The 18,393-nt window shown below is 47.0% G+C and overlaps 1 long non-coding RNA gene across 2 annotated transcripts; it reads right to left on the bottom strand.

The window, feature by feature from the left end:
• Positions 1 to 11,654: 11,654 nt before the first annotated feature.
• On the bottom strand, positions 11,655 to 18,123 carry LOC134479473 (uncharacterized). Of its 2 annotated transcripts, XR_015623513.1 has the most exons (5): positions 17,983 to 18,123; positions 17,355 to 17,414; positions 12,635 to 12,919; positions 12,459 to 12,539; positions 11,655 to 11,867 (listed from the first exon to the last, which is right to left on the bottom strand). It is a non-coding gene; the product is annotated as an uncharacterized LOC134479473 (long non-coding RNA). The 2 variants fall into 2 exon arrangements; XR_015623514.1 differs by lacking the exons at positions 12,459 to 12,539; positions 17,983 to 18,123 and having other exon boundaries at positions 17,355 to 17,434.
• Positions 18,124 to 18,393: the final 270 nt, after the last annotated feature.

Genomic DNA, 18,393 nt, shown 5'->3' with positions numbered 1-18,393 from the left:
GGATTTAGAGGCAGAGTCTCACCTCAGGCCTGGTTCTGCCAACACAAATACTCTTAGCCTCTCTTCTCCCTCGGCCCCCAAATAAATTATGAATTATTTTCCAAAGATAAGATACACCCTCGTACCGTTTGCTCCCCCCCCTTTTTTATTAACCCTGAATAATGTTCTCCGTGTCATCTGTATATTTATGATAGCTCAAAGACATGGGTGTGTGGATCTAATTAAAAATGTGAAAGGGTTTAGCAGTCTGAGGCTTCCTTGTAACTCTCCGGTTGCCAAATCTTGGCAGCCGTGTTGAAACGGGGCCAACTGTTTAGTCTTCTGCTGAGCCGCTGCCAAAGCAGCACTGCATTGTGGGGCGAATGCCTGGAGGTGCTGCATGGACAGGCTCTTGCACAGGGTGAGGCACTGGGCAGGACCTGGACTCCCAACCCCAAGAAAGCCAAGCACAAGGGAGCTGCTGGGCCCTGTCTTCTGTCTGGACAGCCCACTTCTTCCCAAAATGTAGGTAGGATCAACAAAGCCAGTACAGTGGGACGGTAGAGCTTCCGCACTAGGTGTGATATTTATCCCCAGCATCAGTACAAACCAGGCGTCTTGGGAGAATCTGCCCTGGACTGGATTCAAGGACCTGAGCGAGCAAACATTTCCTGCACCTGTTTGCACAGCCAGCCCCCCGCAAGACCTGGCCATGTCCTGGATTCTCACTCTGATCCCATTGACCACACAGGTCATTTGGTGGCTCTTAGAGATGGGCAGGCTCAACCATAAAAGGAGAAAGTGCATTTTGCTGAGCTCAGACTGGACTAGAATTGTTTACGGTGTAAGACAGGACTCTTCGCTTCAACGTTGTTTGCTGCAAGGGCGTTAGGCTCTGTGAAAAGTGTGCCTTGGTGGTTTTCAGTCAGGAAGAAAAGGGGAGAAAATTCACAGCTCAGCATTCTCCTCCACTATAGGGGGGGGTCAAGATCAGTGAAACCAAACACATCAAAAAAATTCGGGTGGCTTTTTACTTCCTCAAAGTGAGCATGGGCTATAAACAAAGAAGAAGAAAGTGTTGGGCATACCTATATGGAAGGATGTTATTCTGGAGACTGAAAATTTAGGTCTACAAATACAACCTAAGATAGTTGGGGGAGGGAGGGTGTATTCTTGGATCCTGGGGTGTGTTTATTTGGGGAGAAGAAAATGAAGTCAGAAGAGAAATAGGGAAAGGAGGATCTATCACTGGGGTAAGAAGCAGGATTACACCGGAAGCCCAGCATGGACCGTCACCAGTGCAGGGTGCTGTGGTAGAGAAAGCGTTGCTTCTGAAGCCATTGCTTCCTGCATTGAAACCAGTCTCTGGCCTTAGGCTTAGGTCAGTGACTCGTAGGTCCTGGCCTCCATGGTCTCATCATAAAAATGGAGAAAGCGTGCCATCACTCGTGCCTGTAGCTGGAAATCCTGTGTATGTTTGTGAAATGACTCTGACCCATGGGTCCCTGACAGGTATCTTACAAACTGAAAGCCTCATCCCCGTGGGACCCGGACCTCTCCCCAGGTAGAACTTCCTCCCAGCAGACTGCCTTCTGAACACAAATATATTCAGACTCCTCGGGATGGGAACTAATCACTTCGGAAGTCAGAGCCTCTGCTCATTCTTGACATCAGAGGAGCTGGGAGAAAAATGAGGCCCTGGGGAAAAGCAGAGACTTTTTTCTTTCTCCCCTAATGGCACACTTATCCATACAAAAAGTTCAAAACGGCGTGCCAAATTATCCTTAAGAAATCATGATGTAGGTGGCCAAAGTTTTTAAGGAACAATAAACCACACAAAGTCCATAATTCCCAGAACATGGGTCCTGGGACCTTACAGGCTGGTATTTTTTCGTAAGAATGTTCTACATAGGCTTAGCACGCATGCCTCTACTGTCGGCCAGATAATGAAGAATTAGCTATTTCTTAAAACCCCTTTCCAAGAGAATGTACACAATCCTGTTCCTCACGTGTGGGCAGGTGATTGTCTAAACCTCGGAGGGAAGAAGCCCGAGGTAAACACCTAATTAATTAAAGCAAAGCACCCTTCCCACTCAGACCCTGAAATGCCCTGCAGTAGGAAGACACAGCGCTCACACACAATCTCACACTCGGACTGGAAAAACCCCTTCCAGGGGACCCATCCTGCCAGCCCTTGAATTGGTCCATTAACATCTGCGAACCTTCACACCATCACCCCTCCTTGGCTGTCTTGTGACCACAACCCCTTGACTCTTCCAAGCAACATTTGCTCCAACTTAATATTCTGGTGCTTTGGGGGAACAACATTTAAAAATAAACCAACTTGGCACACTGTCAAACTCTTGTCTACATTCTTTCATGACAGCCACCCTAAGTGAGATTTTTTTAAAGCCAAAAGGAGTTGGGGGTGGGGAAGAGAGGGAGACTTCTACCCCGACCCTGTTTAGAGTCATAGTTCTACACAACATCAGACGGCACGGTATTGACCCACTTCTGTCCCACCTGAGTCCTGACACGATTACATCTTGGCTAAGCGCTGCCCTAAGTCACAGCCCTGTTTTTCCCCTCCTTTGCCGTTTATTTTTTTTTCTTTTTTCTTTTTTTTTTTTTTCGGAGCTGGGGACCGAACCCAGGGCCTTGTGCTTCCTAGGCAAGCACTCTACCACTGAGCTAAATCCCCAACCCCCCCTGTTTATTTTTTTAAATTTAATTATTGATACTTGTATCTGTGTATGTAATGTATTATGCACAAAACCAGCCCATACCTCTCTCACTGATCCCCACTCCTTCAGACCCCTTCTTCCTCCCGCCAACTCCTACCTACCTCCCTGTCTTATTTTATGCAGGTACTGTAGCCATAGCTGCTGTGTATTCCTGGATACATTAGCCCTGTCATTTGCAGAAGACAGAATGTCACATCATCGCATCCTTCTCCTCTCCTGGCTTTTATGATCCTTTCTTCCTCTTTTCCATAATGTTCCCTGTACCTTGGAGGATGTGAAACAGATGTCTTATTTAGGGCTGAGACAGGGACGCATGACCATTCTTTGTCATTTGACCAGTTGTGGGCCTCTCTGTTGACCATTACCTACTGCAGAAACATCGAAGCCTCTCTTGCCAAGACGGATAGCCACACCGTGTCTTTGCCACTTGAATCTGCCACTGTTTGTTTCCTCCTTAAAACCTGGTCGCCTGGTTTGGGTGACAGAGCCCCTTAAATACCAGGATAGATCTTGGTCTACAGCTGACCACTAGGTAAGAGGACCTGGTCAGGAAGGGGCATGGAGGCAGGTGCTAAAGTGTAGCTTCTGGCCCTCAGCAGAAACACAACACGACAAATCCTGTCAGCTCCCTTGCTACTAACAACTGCTCTCTCCTTGGGCTGTTGCTAAGAGACCAGCCTGTTGTTTACAAGATCCTCGGTGGCGTCGACTTCCATAATTTATAATTTATTATCTTAGTGTCAAAACTTGTGTTGGTTTTTATTTTATTTCACCATAGATCCAATAATTGTTAGATACAGCAAAGGTCACACGTCTGCCAGCGGAGTGGCTGCTGCTCCAACAGCGTGCTCGCCACCTCTGTGCTTAGGTGCCGTGGTGAAAACGCTATTATAAACTGAAGATGAATATCATTTTTTGTCCATTAACTTCACGCATTATACGACGGCTCAGGTCAATGGATTCCCTCAAGACTCGCTCACTATTGCAAACATGTCTCTGTCCAACCCAGAAGGAAATGAATTGAAATGACTTCAATTATCACAAGAAAGGACTGGGGTTCTCTTTGCTGTACACTTCAACACCTAATCGGTCAACCCGCCGATCGTCTCTCCGCAAAGTTCAGGGCCACAGACATTTAACTGCTACGAGAAACAACTGCCTGGACACTGAAGAGCTCTGTGGGCAAACAAACCACTCTGTGAGGATTCTCGCCACTGGAGCCGTTCGGTGCCTACAGCAAGGAGAAGAGGACAGGAGAGGTCGTTTATGTAACACAGCTTAGCTTCGGTGCGTGTGTCTGCACGTGGGAGAAGAGATTGGAAGGGAGTTGTGATCATTGTTTACTTGTGTTATGCAGAGCATGATGCTAAGTGCTCAAGATGGAGGAGAAGTGAGGCAGGAAAAGCTCCTGACAAACCCAGGAGGGAGATACTCCATTAGCATCACGGTACAGGCAACCCAATCAGGGCTTTGTGAACTGAAGTATGGTCTCTAAGGGTACAAGCCTGGGAAGTAGCAAGGGTGAGACTCAGGCTGGGTAAACCTCAAATCCCCTATTCTCACACACATTGTTTGAAAAATAAAGTAACCATCCTGGGCTTTTGCAGTTTACTTCTGCTTAAAGACAGCCCCATACGTTTGAGGAAGCCGGGAAATTAGCATTAGTCCCAAATCGTATAGGCGCAGTATATTTCTCTACAAAGTCCTTAGAATGTCTCAGAAACCACACAGCATGACAAACTTCTAGGAAGGGCTTTTCATTTTCCTTGTCAGAGGACCTGGCAAATTCTAATGACATTTTACTGGGAATTAGACTTGTTATTTCCCAGAAAATCAGGATGTCAGTAATCCACCCAGGCATTTCTCACTCCTCACTCCATTCCCACTGGCTCCGAGGCAGGAGTCATGGCCAGGACAGAATATCATACTGGGATCTCCCAGAATCCCTCAGTGTGGATCATAATCTTCCTCAGTATGACTGTGATGGAAAGAGATGGGTAACCAGGCCAGAAACCATGGGCCATCAAATAAGCACTCAAGACTTCCCAGTGGCTAACCATTTATCAGGCTGACCATTCACTTGTCTTGCTGGCATAGTCTTGCCTACATGCAGTGCAGAAGCGGTCTGGGCCCACGAGGACAACCTGAGCAGCAGGGAAAGAGAGGGTTCTCCTTTGCAAAATGTCTGAGATCACTCCTCTGAGAACGGAGTTTCATGAGGGTTTGAGCGGGGTGCCAATCGATCTTAGTGTCACAGTATGTGTAGGCACATACTCCAGGATGAAGGTTCAGAAACCTGAGGTACGATTTCGTGTCTATGACTCAGTAGCCCTGGCACAGACGAAGGCCAGAGAAACTCTAAGATTCCTGGTTTCTACATTTGCAAACATGGGCTCAAACAAGTTTACCTCTGCCTGGGAAGTACTGCCTTCCATTCAGAAGCTGTTGCATAGCAGTTTCCCCCATGACTAAAACCTCCTGTCTTGAGGGAAATACCTCAAGACACAGGATGTAAAGGGAAAGTGAAGCAATGGGGTATTTTAGGTCAGGGTGCTTGTAGGTAAAACAACAGGGTGTGCACTGGCTTGGCTTGTGTGGAGCTGGAGTTATCAAAGAGAAAGGAGCCTCCCAGGAGGAAATGCCTCCATGAGATCCATAAGGCATTTTCTCATTTGGTGATCAAGGGGGAGTTGTGGGTGGTGCTATCCTTGGGCTAGTGGCCCCAGGTTCTATAAGAAAGCAAGCTGAGCAAGATAGGGGAAACAAGCCAGTAAGCAGCATCCCTCTACAGCCTCTACATCAGCTCCTGTCTCCAGGTTCCTGCCCTGTATGAGTTCCAGTCCTGACTTCCTTTGGTGATGAACAGCAATGTGGAAGTGTAAGCTGAATAAACCCTTTCCTCCCCAACTTGCTTCTTGGTCATGATGCTTGTTCAGGAATACAAATCTTGACTAAGACAGATAAGAGATAAAATATGCCATACCATAGTAGAGCTCATTAGGATTGGGAGTAAACAATTCAAAACAGCTTCAGGAAGTTCCCGGAACTGAGCAGGTTCACTAGTCTCTTCCACCACCAAGAGAATATACGCAAGGAGAACTGGTCAGAGACTCTCAAACAAGCTAAGCTGATTAGAGGAGAGTCACCCCCAAGCCACCTGGAGGACATAGAGAACATCATAACTCTTTAGAAGTAACAAAACCCAGCCAAACTGCCTCGACAAGGCTCAGATCAGTTAGGGTACAGAGGGGGAGGCTTAATACAGATGTTCCATAGCGGCTTTTCCGCAATTTCCCAACAGCCCTCTCAGTGATGGGGCACCCACATCTGAAAGGATCTCAGGTTTCTGTGCCTATAAATCTGGGCCCTGAAACCATGTTAGAATTGTTTTGCTTGCCCTGGGTTCCACTCTTTCGATGTCTGTCCTCTCCCATGTGCTCTTACCCTTGAATAGGAGTCATGTTTAACTCCTATTCAACCTTAAGATGTCTGAACAAGGTATATTTTCCTAGAATATCCTTTTTATCTGCTATCAAATTCCCAAAGTTATAAAATAATATAAAATAAATGGAAATATGGGGGCTGGGGAGATGGCTCAGCGGTTAAAAGCACTGGTTGTTCTTCCAGAGGTCCTGAGTTCCTTTTTTTTTTTCAGAGCTGGGGACCGAACCCAGGGCCTTGTGCTTGCTAGGCAAGAGCTCTACCACTGAGCTAAATCCCCAACCCCGAGGTCCTGAGTTCCAATCCCAGCAACCACATGGTGACTCACAACCATCTGTAATAAGATCTGATGCCCTCTTCTGGTGTGTCTGAAGACCGAATATTCATACACGCAAATATGCACAAATAAATACATTTTATAAAAAGAGCTTTAAAGTAGAAATATGGACCTTCTTGAACAAAATTTCAATGGCATCCCCTGTGTTTCAGACAATATTTGCTTCAGAAAATGACGTCACAGTTTTATAGCACCATAAAATGTTAAAATAATCTATTTACTTTATTTTGCATGTGTGTATTCATGTATGTACACACAGCCTGAACAACCTGCAGGGTCTATCCTGTTCCTCCACCAGTTTCTAAGGATAAAACTCAAGTCACCATGTTTGGCAGCAAGTGTCTTTACCTGCTAGTCCGTCTCCACAATTCCAGGGACAGTTTTCTCCATTGTAACTGATTGTTTTTGTTTCTTGTCCTTGGTTAGTCTTAAGTTCACAGCTGCAGTCATGTGCCACATTCTCTTCCAGTCTCAAGCCGGTCTTGTGAAGAGATGCTCTATGTCCTGTGAAGGGTCTAAGCCATTCAAGGACCCCACTTCTCTGTCCCCAAAAATCTGCTTAGAGAATGTGTGATGGATATACGTGAGCAGAGGCTTTTCCTGATCCGCGTATACCATGAACACCAGGGGAGTAGAATCCAGCAGTTCTTCTAAGACCTTGCCCGCACTTGGCTACTCTCCTCCCAAAGCATTTTTGACAGTTTCTAAGACCAGACATTGAATCGTCTCTCAAATCTGAGTTCTTCTGATGACAATAATTTCCTTGTTAAAAAACTAAAGTTTTCCTGCCAGGCAAACTGCACGTTCACACTGTGTGTTCATTCTGATTATTTTTCTTTTGCATTTTCTAGACTCTTGCACCAGAGAGAGCAAAGCCCGTAGCAGTTTCATCGTCTCCGCCCTTCATTATCTCTCTGGTCCCCTTCTGCTGTCACTTGGAGCAAATGCATATCTGTCCATGAAAGACAACTCTGCTCCCTTCTAATCTTGTTAGGACCCTTGGCTAAGTGCCTCCCAGTCTGGGTACATCCCTCTCGCACTACACAGCCAAGTCCCCAAGACTCTGCCCCGGTACAGACCCCAATTACACAGCCAATCAAGTTCACCTTCCACTCAGGTATTCAGGGTCCTTAGGTCTCCCCAGGAAGGTATGGGGACATACATGCTGCCACCATCCCCACTCACGCACAATTGCTCTACCAGGCTGGGAAAGGACACAGAAAATCAAGTGCCAAACATCAGCTGCCTTTTTCTCAAGTTTTCTTTCCAAGCTTCCACCTGAAGGCACTGTATTCTTGGCAGATACTGTGGCACCCATGAGGGGAACTCTTCTAAGTAAGACCTTTCGATTAAAAACACGGTAGGACACATTCGAGTCTTTGCTTCCTGATTGGCTCTTATGAAGCAGCCTGGATTGGGACTCGAGAGAAATCCGGACCTGTGAGCATGATTGGACTTTTTGGTGTGTGTGTGTGTGTGTGTGTGTGTGTGTGTGTGTGTGTGTGTGTGTGTCTGTGTGTCTGTGTGTGTCTGTGTGTGTGTGTCTGTGTGTCTGTGTGTGATTGTTATTATGTATAGGGACACATGCCTGAGTGTGATGTGTGCTCAGTATGTGTGTGTGTGCTTGTGTGTGTCTGCGTGTGTCTCTGTGTGTCTGTGTGTATGTCTGTCTCTGGGTGTGTCTGTGTGTATATATGTGTCTGGGTGTGTTTCTGTGTGTCTGTGTGTGTGATCGTTACTATGTATGGGGACACATGCCTGAGTGTGATGTGTGCTCAGTATGTGTGTGTGTGCTTGTGTGTGTCTCCGTGTGTCTCTGTGTGTCTGTGTGTATGTCTGTGTGTCTCTGGGTGTGTCTGTGTGTATATGTGTGTCTGTGTGTGTTTCTGTGTGTCTGTGTGTGTGATCGTTACTATGTATGGGGATACATGCCTGAGTGTGATGTGTGCTCATATGTAGAGGTCAGTGGTCAGTCTCCAATAGCATCCTTCTGTTTCTGAGACTAGACCCGAACTTGCCAATTACATTCAGATGGCTGCCCAACAAGCCTCCTGGCTCCATCTCCCTAGCCCTGGGACCGTAACCATGTACCTCCGTGTCTGGCTTCATTACATGTATTCTAGAGACTCAAACCCCAGTCCTCATACCTACAAGCCAAACACAACAGACGGAGCCATCTCCCCAACCTACACCTTCACTTATTAGTGAAAAGAATGGACAAGGGCTGCTGGGACTTGAATCACTAAGACAACACCCTTCGTTCACTTTGCAGTCAGGCCCAAGGGAGTTGTCCTCACTCAGGCCCAGGTCTCTTTTCTTCTGGGTGGCAGTAGGAGGTCAAGCATCCTGATTGCAGCTGATCTGTGCAGTAGTGTCGACTTTTTAAACAAGATCATACTAAAATAAACATGGTCCCACATACTGAAGTACACATGAGATTGACAGTTTGGGGCCCAACACCTCTTTTGTGGCCTCCTGAGCTCAGCCCAGCACCTCCCACCTTGGCTTCTTAATCTCTTTATGTATGCTGTGGAGCAGAAACTGGTCAGAACTCCAGAGCTTTCGGTAAACCCTAAAAGTAGGTCAGATTCACCTTGGTCAATTCAACTCAACCATTGATATTCTCACTCGCTCGCTCTCTCTCTCTCTCTCTCTCTCTCTCTCTCTCTCTCTCACACACACACACACACACACATGCATATATGCACACACAAAACAAATTCTGTGAATGTCTAACCTATGTTAGTAAACTGAAGATAATGAAGTCGTGTTAAGAGAAAGTCAGATTTTAAATGCCCCGTGGCTTTAATTTTGTCGTTCTTGTTTGTTTTTCTCAGAGCAGGATATCTAGTCATTGTACAGTCAGGCAACAGCAATGGTGGCCAAACTGTAGGTAGCCCATGCTATGAGTGTGGCTGTGGAATTCAAGATTTGCTGAGGACTTGGGACTCATCCCCAGGAGGAGCTTTGACCCCAGCTTTCTAGCTAACCCTGGGTTGTCACACACACACCCATACACATGCACACACACACACACACACACACACACACACACCCCACAGCAGCACCTGACAAAGTGTCCTGGGAGCCTCACAAAACCTTCTGGAAAGGAGTGACTCCCACCTGGTAACTGAGGCCGTAGCAGATTGAGAGGAGCAGAGGGCTTTCTTGTGGGAGACCTCTGGTCAGATTTTACAAGATGAGGAAAGAGTATATATGGATTAATGAACAGGTTAGCAACTTAGTTAAATTTCAGTTTACAATCTCACAAGGCTGAGGCTCAAGGCCCTTTTCTTGACACTCTCTCTGATATTGCTATTCTGCTCAGTCCTTGGCAACTTCGGACCCCACCCATTCCACGCATGCAGGAGTGGTCAGAGCTTGCTCCTTTGTCTACCTTTGCACACCAAGAGTTGATTATTTCTGCTACCTCATGACTCTACTCGTTCCTTCTCTAAATGTATCATGACTGTTGTCATTGAACGTTTGATAAATTGTGACTTGCTTGGTGTACTTGTTCTGTGCCCCTGTGAGCACTGAATCTTTTATGGAATCTCGAGGAGCCCCAACAGGTCCCACAAATGGACATGCTTGTTCATGCTACAGTTCTTTCTCCTGGGGATGCTGGGGAAGCCAGGGCAAGCTGGGCTAGGAATTCCCTTGGTTTTAGCACAAAATGTGGTCAGTATATGTGGTCTAATTGTCCAGGCTAAGTGGCTGTCTCTTGGGATGACCAAACATGCTCTTTTAGCCCAGCTAACCGTGCCAAGGCCCCAGGCCCCCAAGGTTCCTGTGGACGGATGGTAAGATTCCATTAGCAGAGTCACCTTCTGCCCTTTCTTCTCACTTGGGCCCATGTCACCTGTGTGTGTGTGTCACTCTTTGTTCCCAGAGGCCCTTGCCTGTCTCCAGCAGCACCAGCAAATGACCTGCATGGTCAGACAGCTGCCTTCTTTCTGTAGCAAATCTTCAAGGTAAGTAGATACCTCAAAGGGAATTTTTAAATACACAGAAAGACAAGGTAATGTCATACAGTTTACGAGGGAAAAAACGCTTACATACAAGACATTTCTGGCTCAGGTTCTTGACTCAGAAGGCTTTAACACATGACATGACCATCAGAACCTGTCCTCTTGTGTACAGAATGGAGATGATCAGCCACAGCCTTGCCACAGAGAGGCATGTTGACCACCTACCACTAGGCCTCGCCCAGAGACTGGCATATAGAGCAAAGTTTTTGTTACTATACCAAGTGCTACACCTGACTCAAGAAACTGACACCCCAAGTCTGACAGAGGCCTGTCACCCATCCACAGTGGGTGTGATCTTATCTGCCCTTGCTGTGAGAAGTGGTGTCCCTGGCTCTTTTTCTGCTTTCAGCAGTCTTACACAAGGGACAGCCCAGGGAAAGGGTGGCCATCTTGAAAAACCAGATTTTCATGTTAAATCACTGTTGTGTGTAAAAGAGGAAATGCACCATGCTAAATGAAGAGCCAGGTGTGTGTGTGTGGCTGCTAACAGTGGTAACTCTGAGAGGGTGAAGCCATTTCCCCAAGCAGGAAACAACAGAGAAAAAATGAAAATAAACCCATTTGTGGTGAATTCTGATGTTAAAAGACTACAGTAACCTCTGCCCCCAGCATCATTGCCTCTTCTAGAAGGACCTGGTTGCAGGCCCTAAGGACTGTGCTTATCTGTGAATACACACACACACACACACACACACACACACACACACACACACACACTGCCCTCTGTGGCCTCTGCCTCCTTCCTCAGAACCACAAATTTCCCACAAACTGTGTGCAGCCCACTTTGAAATTATTAGTCCGAAGTCATCACTGCAATTTGAAATTACATAAATAAAAAGGATCGTTGTTATCAAGTCATTAAAAGCCCTACAAATAAAAAGTAGAAAGGCACACTCCTCAACCTCCATATTATCTTCCTCAGAGCCTCTTTCTCTCTTTCTTCCTGCAATTCAGGGATGTTATCCCCAAGGAGCAGCTATTCCTTACCCCATGAGTGGCAGAGCAGGTGTGTGTGTGGCGCTGGAGCTGGGATGTCCACTTGGGAGAGGGCACTGGTCCCTGAAGCAGAAGTTGTGGCTCTGTCACCTGTAATCCCCCCACAAAAGAGCCTGAAAGGCCACTGCCAAGACACTGTTTACTGAGAAGGATGGAGAAGGGCAGAGTGTGAATGACTACAAAAGATCAACACAGGAACACGGTCTTCCCGATTACAGTTGGACTTTTGGTGTCTGACAAAGCCACAGAAAAAGGGTGGCCCCGTGACAGCCAATTCTTCAGATAGGTCAATGGGTAGTTGTCTCCATGCAGGGGCAGAGAGTTGGAGGCAGGAGTTGACTGTAAGAAAAAAAAAACAGGGCAGGGACTAGAGATTTCACTCAATACCAGTTTCAAAACACAGGCCACAGGGGCTCTTGGCAGACCAGCTGATTCCCCCTGGTGAGTCTCTAGAGGAAAGGGATTTAGAAATGAGATCTCATTACTCAGTTTGCTAAAAACCCACCTGTGAGCACAAAAAGCAATCAGCCCTGGGATGTGGGGGTGGGGTGGCTGTGTGCTCAGGTGGAGGTGGCTTAGCCTAATCAGCCACTTGACTTCTGGAAAAAAATCAGTGTTCTCCTTACACAGCGACTGGGCATACAGAGGAGCCTCAACCTCAGGCTGACTGATGGTCCAGCCCAGGTCACTTTGCAATACCTGCATGGGTGCCGAGTGTGAGTCCTGAATGGGTGGAGCTCAGAGGCAGGTCACCCTGGATCTATAGGGAGGCCGTGTCTGTTAGGACTTCGTGTCAGAGGAGCAATGAGCTCTTGTCATGTGCATGTCCTGGCTTCCAATGGTGCTGGTGAAGAGGCTCACTCATGTCAGCTTGGCCTGGTTCCCACAAACTACCTCTTGCCATACATGCCACTGTTACCCAATGCTCACGTTCTCAGAAGCCACGTCCAGACAGCTCATCTCTCCTCTCATTGTCCATATTCCCATCCTCGCTTCTTGCCCTTCCTGTCTCTATGGACAAGTGAGAGTCTGGTTCAATGTCGCTGTCTTTTACTAAACCTTCACTGTGGTCCCCACCAGTTCCTCACTCTGGGCAATACACCTACCACTGTGATTTCTTCCTCTGAATGTATTATCTTACTGATGGGGATATTCTATGCAAAGGTGACCATGGCTGGGAACTTGACTTGGCTTCGCTGGCTTGACAAGGCGAAGCAGGCTTCCACATCAGGAGGCTCCCCGTGGAAAACACACTGCGTCTTATCAACGGGAAGGATAGGCAAGCCACCCCTAAGACAGAACTTGTCTTGTGTGGCCACCGTTCTGCTTCTTGGTTCTGGGAAGTGCTGATGGGCAGTCCTGTGTGTCAGCTGCGCTATCTTCAGAAGCCCCTAGGGATAAGGAAAGCACACGTCATCTCTAACTGCGTCTGTGGTGGGATTCCAGACAGGAGTGACTAGGGGAGGCAATCTCTGGGTACGGCAGGGCCAAGGATGGTAAGTAGACAAGATGGCTTAGACGACGCAGGAGATGGGGTAGACTTCATGGAGATGTTATACTAGTTTGTGGAAGGGGCTAAACTATGCGGCTCGGGATACCTCAGTCCTCTACTACTGTTTCTTATAGGGGTGAGCATAATTGCCTGTTTCTATGAGCCTCATTTCTGCCCCTGTCTAATTAAATAGCAGCAACAAGTAAGGCGAATCCTGTCAGCCCAAGACAAAGAGTGGATGAAGTCCTAGTGACATAGACCCCATAGTTCTGTGGAATTATCACATGATCTCTATGACAGTCTGATTTCAGAAAGTTCCTAAGATCACCCATTTCTGACACTTAGCTTCCTCATCAGAAATACCTTTGCCAATAATACATGGCATGCCTTCTCTAACATGCGATTCACAAACCCTTCTTTAACCATGAAGGAGGCTTTGGACATTTTTTCCTAATCACCACCCTAGAGAACACCAGTTGCACAGATGTGCAGTGCCCTGCATATGCTCCATCTGTATACATGCGCTGTAAGCCTCACAAAGGAAAGCCCAACCCCACAAGAAAGCATTGGAGCTCCTTTGGGGTATTGTCACTCCCCCTTGAAAACACATGCTCACTTAGCCACAGATATGTCAGGACTTCATGAGCATTTAAGAATATTTAGAAAGGTTAAAAGTTTGTGTTGAAATATCCACGTGGTTTAGTTCATCGTAGATTAATAAGAACCAGAGTCCAGAGAGCTGAAGCAAGCTAATAGCACAGGGACAGATGTGTCCTGACATATCAGGATTCCCGATTTCCCCTCTGGCTATTTCTAGGCAGTCAATGTGGGACCACATTTCAGAGTTCTTCAGATCTGTCCCGTGTTGAGTCCCTCTGTAGTCAATAGCGCTTGGGGGTTACCCAGTTTGCCCACTAACAAGCACATAGCAAGCAGAGAACCTAAGCCCCTCCCTTACAGAAATGGAATGAATTTGGGTCCCATTGATACTGTCAAAGTGACTATGGAATTTTGGGGGGAATGTAAATCAATGTACAGATACTCTCTGTTCTGGTTAGTCTTTGTCTCCATGATTTCTGTTTCTCTTCCTGCTAGGATTCTCGCCCTGACTTCCCTCATGATGGTCTATAGCATGAAAGTCTTAGCCAAAGAAACACTTTCCTCCTCAAGTCGCTTTTGGTTAGAGTTTCACTGTAGTGGCAGGAAAGCCCACTGGCATATATTCCTAAGAGTCTGGAGTCCTAGGTGGGCCTTAAAGAGCAAAATATTCCTGAAAGAGGGTCTAGAAGAGAACCTGCTCACTGCTTCTTGCAGTTCTAGAATTTCTGGTTTGTCCGGCTCATGGTCCCTTCCATCAGGAGCATCATCAGTCTGAGCTTGACTTCTGAATTCATTGTCACCTGTGTCTTTGAATTTGACCTCCTCTCTCATCCCACCCCCCAAAGACCTCCTTTATGATGACATTGGTGCTGTCTGGGTGACCCAGGATTATCTCCCATCTCTGAATCCCTGATTTCCATCTGCAAACTCCTTTTCCTTTGTGAATTCATATATTCATTAGGTCCACAGATTAGAACTTGCATGTCTTTGGGTCTATCACATGAATCCATGCTCATACGTTTGTGGTAGTGATCTTTCGATTTTGTTTCAGAGTAGTCTGTGTTGATTTTAAGGTGAAAGTCTCAACTGCCACTAGTTCATGCATTAAGGGGGAAGCTGGCCACATTAGTTGCATGCCAGAACCAATCATCTCTTTCTCCCTCTTTCTCTCCCTCTCCCCCTCCCTCCCTTTCTCTCCCCTTCTCTCTCCCCCTGCTCCCCCCCCCGTGTGTGTGTGTGTGTGTGTGTGTGTGTGTGTGTGTGTGTCTCCCCCTCCCCCTTCTCCTCCTCCATTCCTCTTCCTCTTTGTGTTCTTTCTGGGTCATCTAAATAGACAGCAATTAGTATCATCTTTCCTAACTTGGGCCTTTATCGCTCCACTTATGTCACAGGACTTTGTCTGCCTCCCATGCTGCTCTAGAGCTGCCTAATTGATGGAAAGTCTTCAGTTGTCTATGCTTTTTCCCTCACAAACCCTCAGCTTGGGCTGAAGAACTCCACCCTCAGAGTCCAGTCAGGCCTCACCCTTACCATGCCTGAAGTACAAGACAGCTTGGGAACAGTGAAAGCTTGGCAAGGTCCAGATCCCAGTAGTCTTTGACACAGGGTGCGAGTCAGGAGAGGCTCAAATAGAAGACCATCCACTTGTACCCACCCGGGAGAACACCAAGGAAGGTGGACATGGAAACACATGGGCAGTGGATATATGAATGGATATTTACTTAAGAAGGGGCAGTAGTGTGTCAGCAGCATAGATCCTACCAGCATCTTGAGAGCCATTCATATTATGTCTATTCCGGTTTTGTATATCAGCTAGAAAGGAAAAAAGGGGAGAGAGGGGAGCAAAGAAAGAGGGATGAGAGGGGAGGGGAAGAGGGAGGAAAGGGGTAAGGTGGGGAGATGGGGAAAAGAGCAAGGGGAGTGGAAAGAAAAGGGAGGGAAAGAAAGGAGAGAGCACAGAAAGGAAGGGAAAGTGGGTGGCCAGTCTCCTGCATGGACCACATGCCCACAGACAACTCCCGATCCCAGGGGTGGGATTGTTCTAGAATTCCAGTAGAGGAGACATGTGAGCCAAACTCAGGCCACACTATTGATGCTTTTCAGTTTGTCATCCCTCCAGCCCGCACCCACATCAGGGGAAGGAGGAGGCCTGCCATGCGTTTTCATCTATGAGCTCTCTCCCCTCCTCCTCGTACTTGTCAGCCACAGAGAAAGAGCCACTTCTCTTCCCCTGCCCTTCTCCCATGCTGGGCGGGCGCCTTACATTTTCTTGGCTGCGAAGGCTCCCTGTGTTTCTTGGCAGCACAAGTTTCTGGAGCATAGCCCCTTCCTGAGTCAGAGAGCAGAAGTGAGAGCTCTCGGGCCTTGCTGGCAGTCGGGTGCCTGCTCCAACCCTGTGCGTGGGAGGCTCTGCTTCCCACTCAGAGGGATTCTTTCTTCCTATTTGTCCACCCGAAGTGAACTCTTCCCAGAGTGCCCAGTGGCACATGCTCAACCTTGTGAGTGTTTTCTTCTTTCCTTCCTGCTCCATCACGAATGCAGGTTGGCCACACACTCTATGGTCAGAGTCCTTGGGACATTTTAGTATTCCTGATTGGCATTCCAGCATCTTCTCCTGTCTTTCTTATACCAATGTGAAAGCTTCCTCAGTGTCCTGCAGGGTCTGAGCCCAAGACCATCCAGCATGGTGCCTCTAGTGTTTGACTTGAATCTACTAAATGGCATTCAGGATGACAAAACCTGTGTCTGAGTGTCTCCCAATTCATGAGGTTTTGTTTTGTCTCCAAACCAGCCACCCAACCTCACCTTGTCCCATCATAGCTTACTGTTCTCCGGGAGTCATTGCACCTTTCGAAGGTTTCTATACTGCTGAGGTGAGTTGATGCCCAGATCAGGTGGCTTCGAAGGCCCTTCAAATCTGACATGCTAACCTCAAAGTGTGCTTTGGTCTGTTGGAGCTCGCTCTCTCTCTGAGGCAGGAACTGTCCTCACTATTGCTCAGGCAGGTATGAAAGGTTGGGGACTTCGGTTCTGACTAGGGCAGTTGAGCATTGGTGTGAACAATATATAGGACTCGTGGCTTCGGTTACTCCATGGATCAAACTCTGCCTACTCTTTGCATCAGGATGGCCCACTATGGTGGCCACAGCTTTGCTCTCAAATGTTCTACCCCATTGTCAGACTCTCTGTCAGATCTTATTTCTTGATTTTTTGATTCAGGAAATATGGTCAGCATATGGTAAGCGAATTACCACCACTGTGGGCTGCAGGGTTTCTCTCGCCTCCCACGAAAGCCCCATCTTGCTCTCCCGGGCAGATGGGTTCCTCTGCTCTGGTTTCCTGTGTCTGTCATCACAACTTCTGTGATCTAGTGTGTCCATGCCTGTGTCCTGGGATGGACGGGTGACTCCCTGAGGCAGGGACAGTGTGTTTCATCTCTGTGTTCCTGGCATCAACTCTAAAGCTCTCTAAACTAAAAGCAGTTTTTTTTCCCAAGAGTCTTTTATGTTACACATGAGAAGCTCTCTCGAACACTTGGAGCATACATTAAAAGTTATAATCTTTAAAAATAGAACCAGGGACATTAGTCTCCAAAGAAGAAGTTATATATTTACTTTTTCATTTCTCACACCCCTCTCCCGTTCTTTCCCTTCCTTCTCCACACCCCTCCTCTTCCTCTTCTTCCCCCTCCAGAAGACCTGTCCTATCAGATCATCTCTGGGCTCATGACTTACATGCACAACAGTTGCCGAGAGGGATTATCTTCTTTGGGCATGTTTCTGCAGTTCTGTCAACTCCAGGCCAGTGAAACAAGAAAATGAACTGAGAACCCACTATCTTAAGCCTGTCCCTCTGCCGCTATGTAAATAGTTTCACAAATATCCAACTGAATTGTAAATGCTTAATCATCTCACACACTTTTGAAGCAAAAAGACCTTTTCTCAGCAGCATAGTGGAGTTAGAAATCTGTCTTTATAGATTTTGAAAATAATCTCATTAGTTGATGTTAATTGTTTTATAAGTACTAGATTCCTGCTTTCCTCCCTGCTTCATCCATTCTTTCTAGAGGTGAGATCTCCAATCTGTTCTCTGACTGGTTTTTCCTCACTGATGGCCACACTGAGCTTTATGTTGTCAGCAACCTCTAATTATTTCTGCCTTCCATTGTGCCACTCAAGACCTCCCAGGGTCTGACCACCATCTATCATTTAACACCTCAGCTCTTTAAAAAAATCCAGATGCCAACACCTTTTGCTCTAGTAAGTGTAGACATACAGCCATTTCAACCATCGCTAACTCCTAAAAATAACCCAGCTCATTTAGACAGACTTCTGAGTCTTCGCATAAAATTCTTCCTTCTACCTGGGATATGTTTCAGCCTTCAGTTACCCTAGCAACATATCTGTCTTCTAGAATATTAGCTGACTTTTCTCTTACTGCGGAGGCTCCTCTCAGTAAGCTCAGACGATGATAGTGATGATGGTCGTGGTGGTGACCGCAATGAGGTCCAACGTGACGGTGGTGATGAACATGGTATCAGACTGTAAGACCAATGGTGATGATAGTGGTAGAAGTGATAGTGATGATTATGACGGCGGTGGTAGTGGTCATGATGGCGGTTACAAAGATGGCGGTTACAAAGATGGCGGTTACAAAGATGGCGGTTACAAAGATGGTAGTGAGAATGGGGAGATGGTGATGGTGGCGATGGCGGTGATGATGGTGATGAGGGTAATGAACTAACATGGCGGTGCTGGTGATGGGAATAGCGAT

The sequence above is a fragment of the Rattus norvegicus genome, chromosome 6 (genome assembly GCF_021556685.1).
Source record: "Rattus norvegicus strain SHRSP/BbbUtx chromosome 6, alternate assembly SHRSP_T2T, whole genome shotgun sequence".
NCBI classification, from domain to species: domain Eukaryota; kingdom Metazoa; phylum Chordata; class Mammalia; order Rodentia; family Muridae; genus Rattus; species Rattus norvegicus.
The sequence above is the reverse complement of the archived record's forward strand: the minus strand, read 5'-3'. Positions and strand labels throughout refer to the sequence as shown.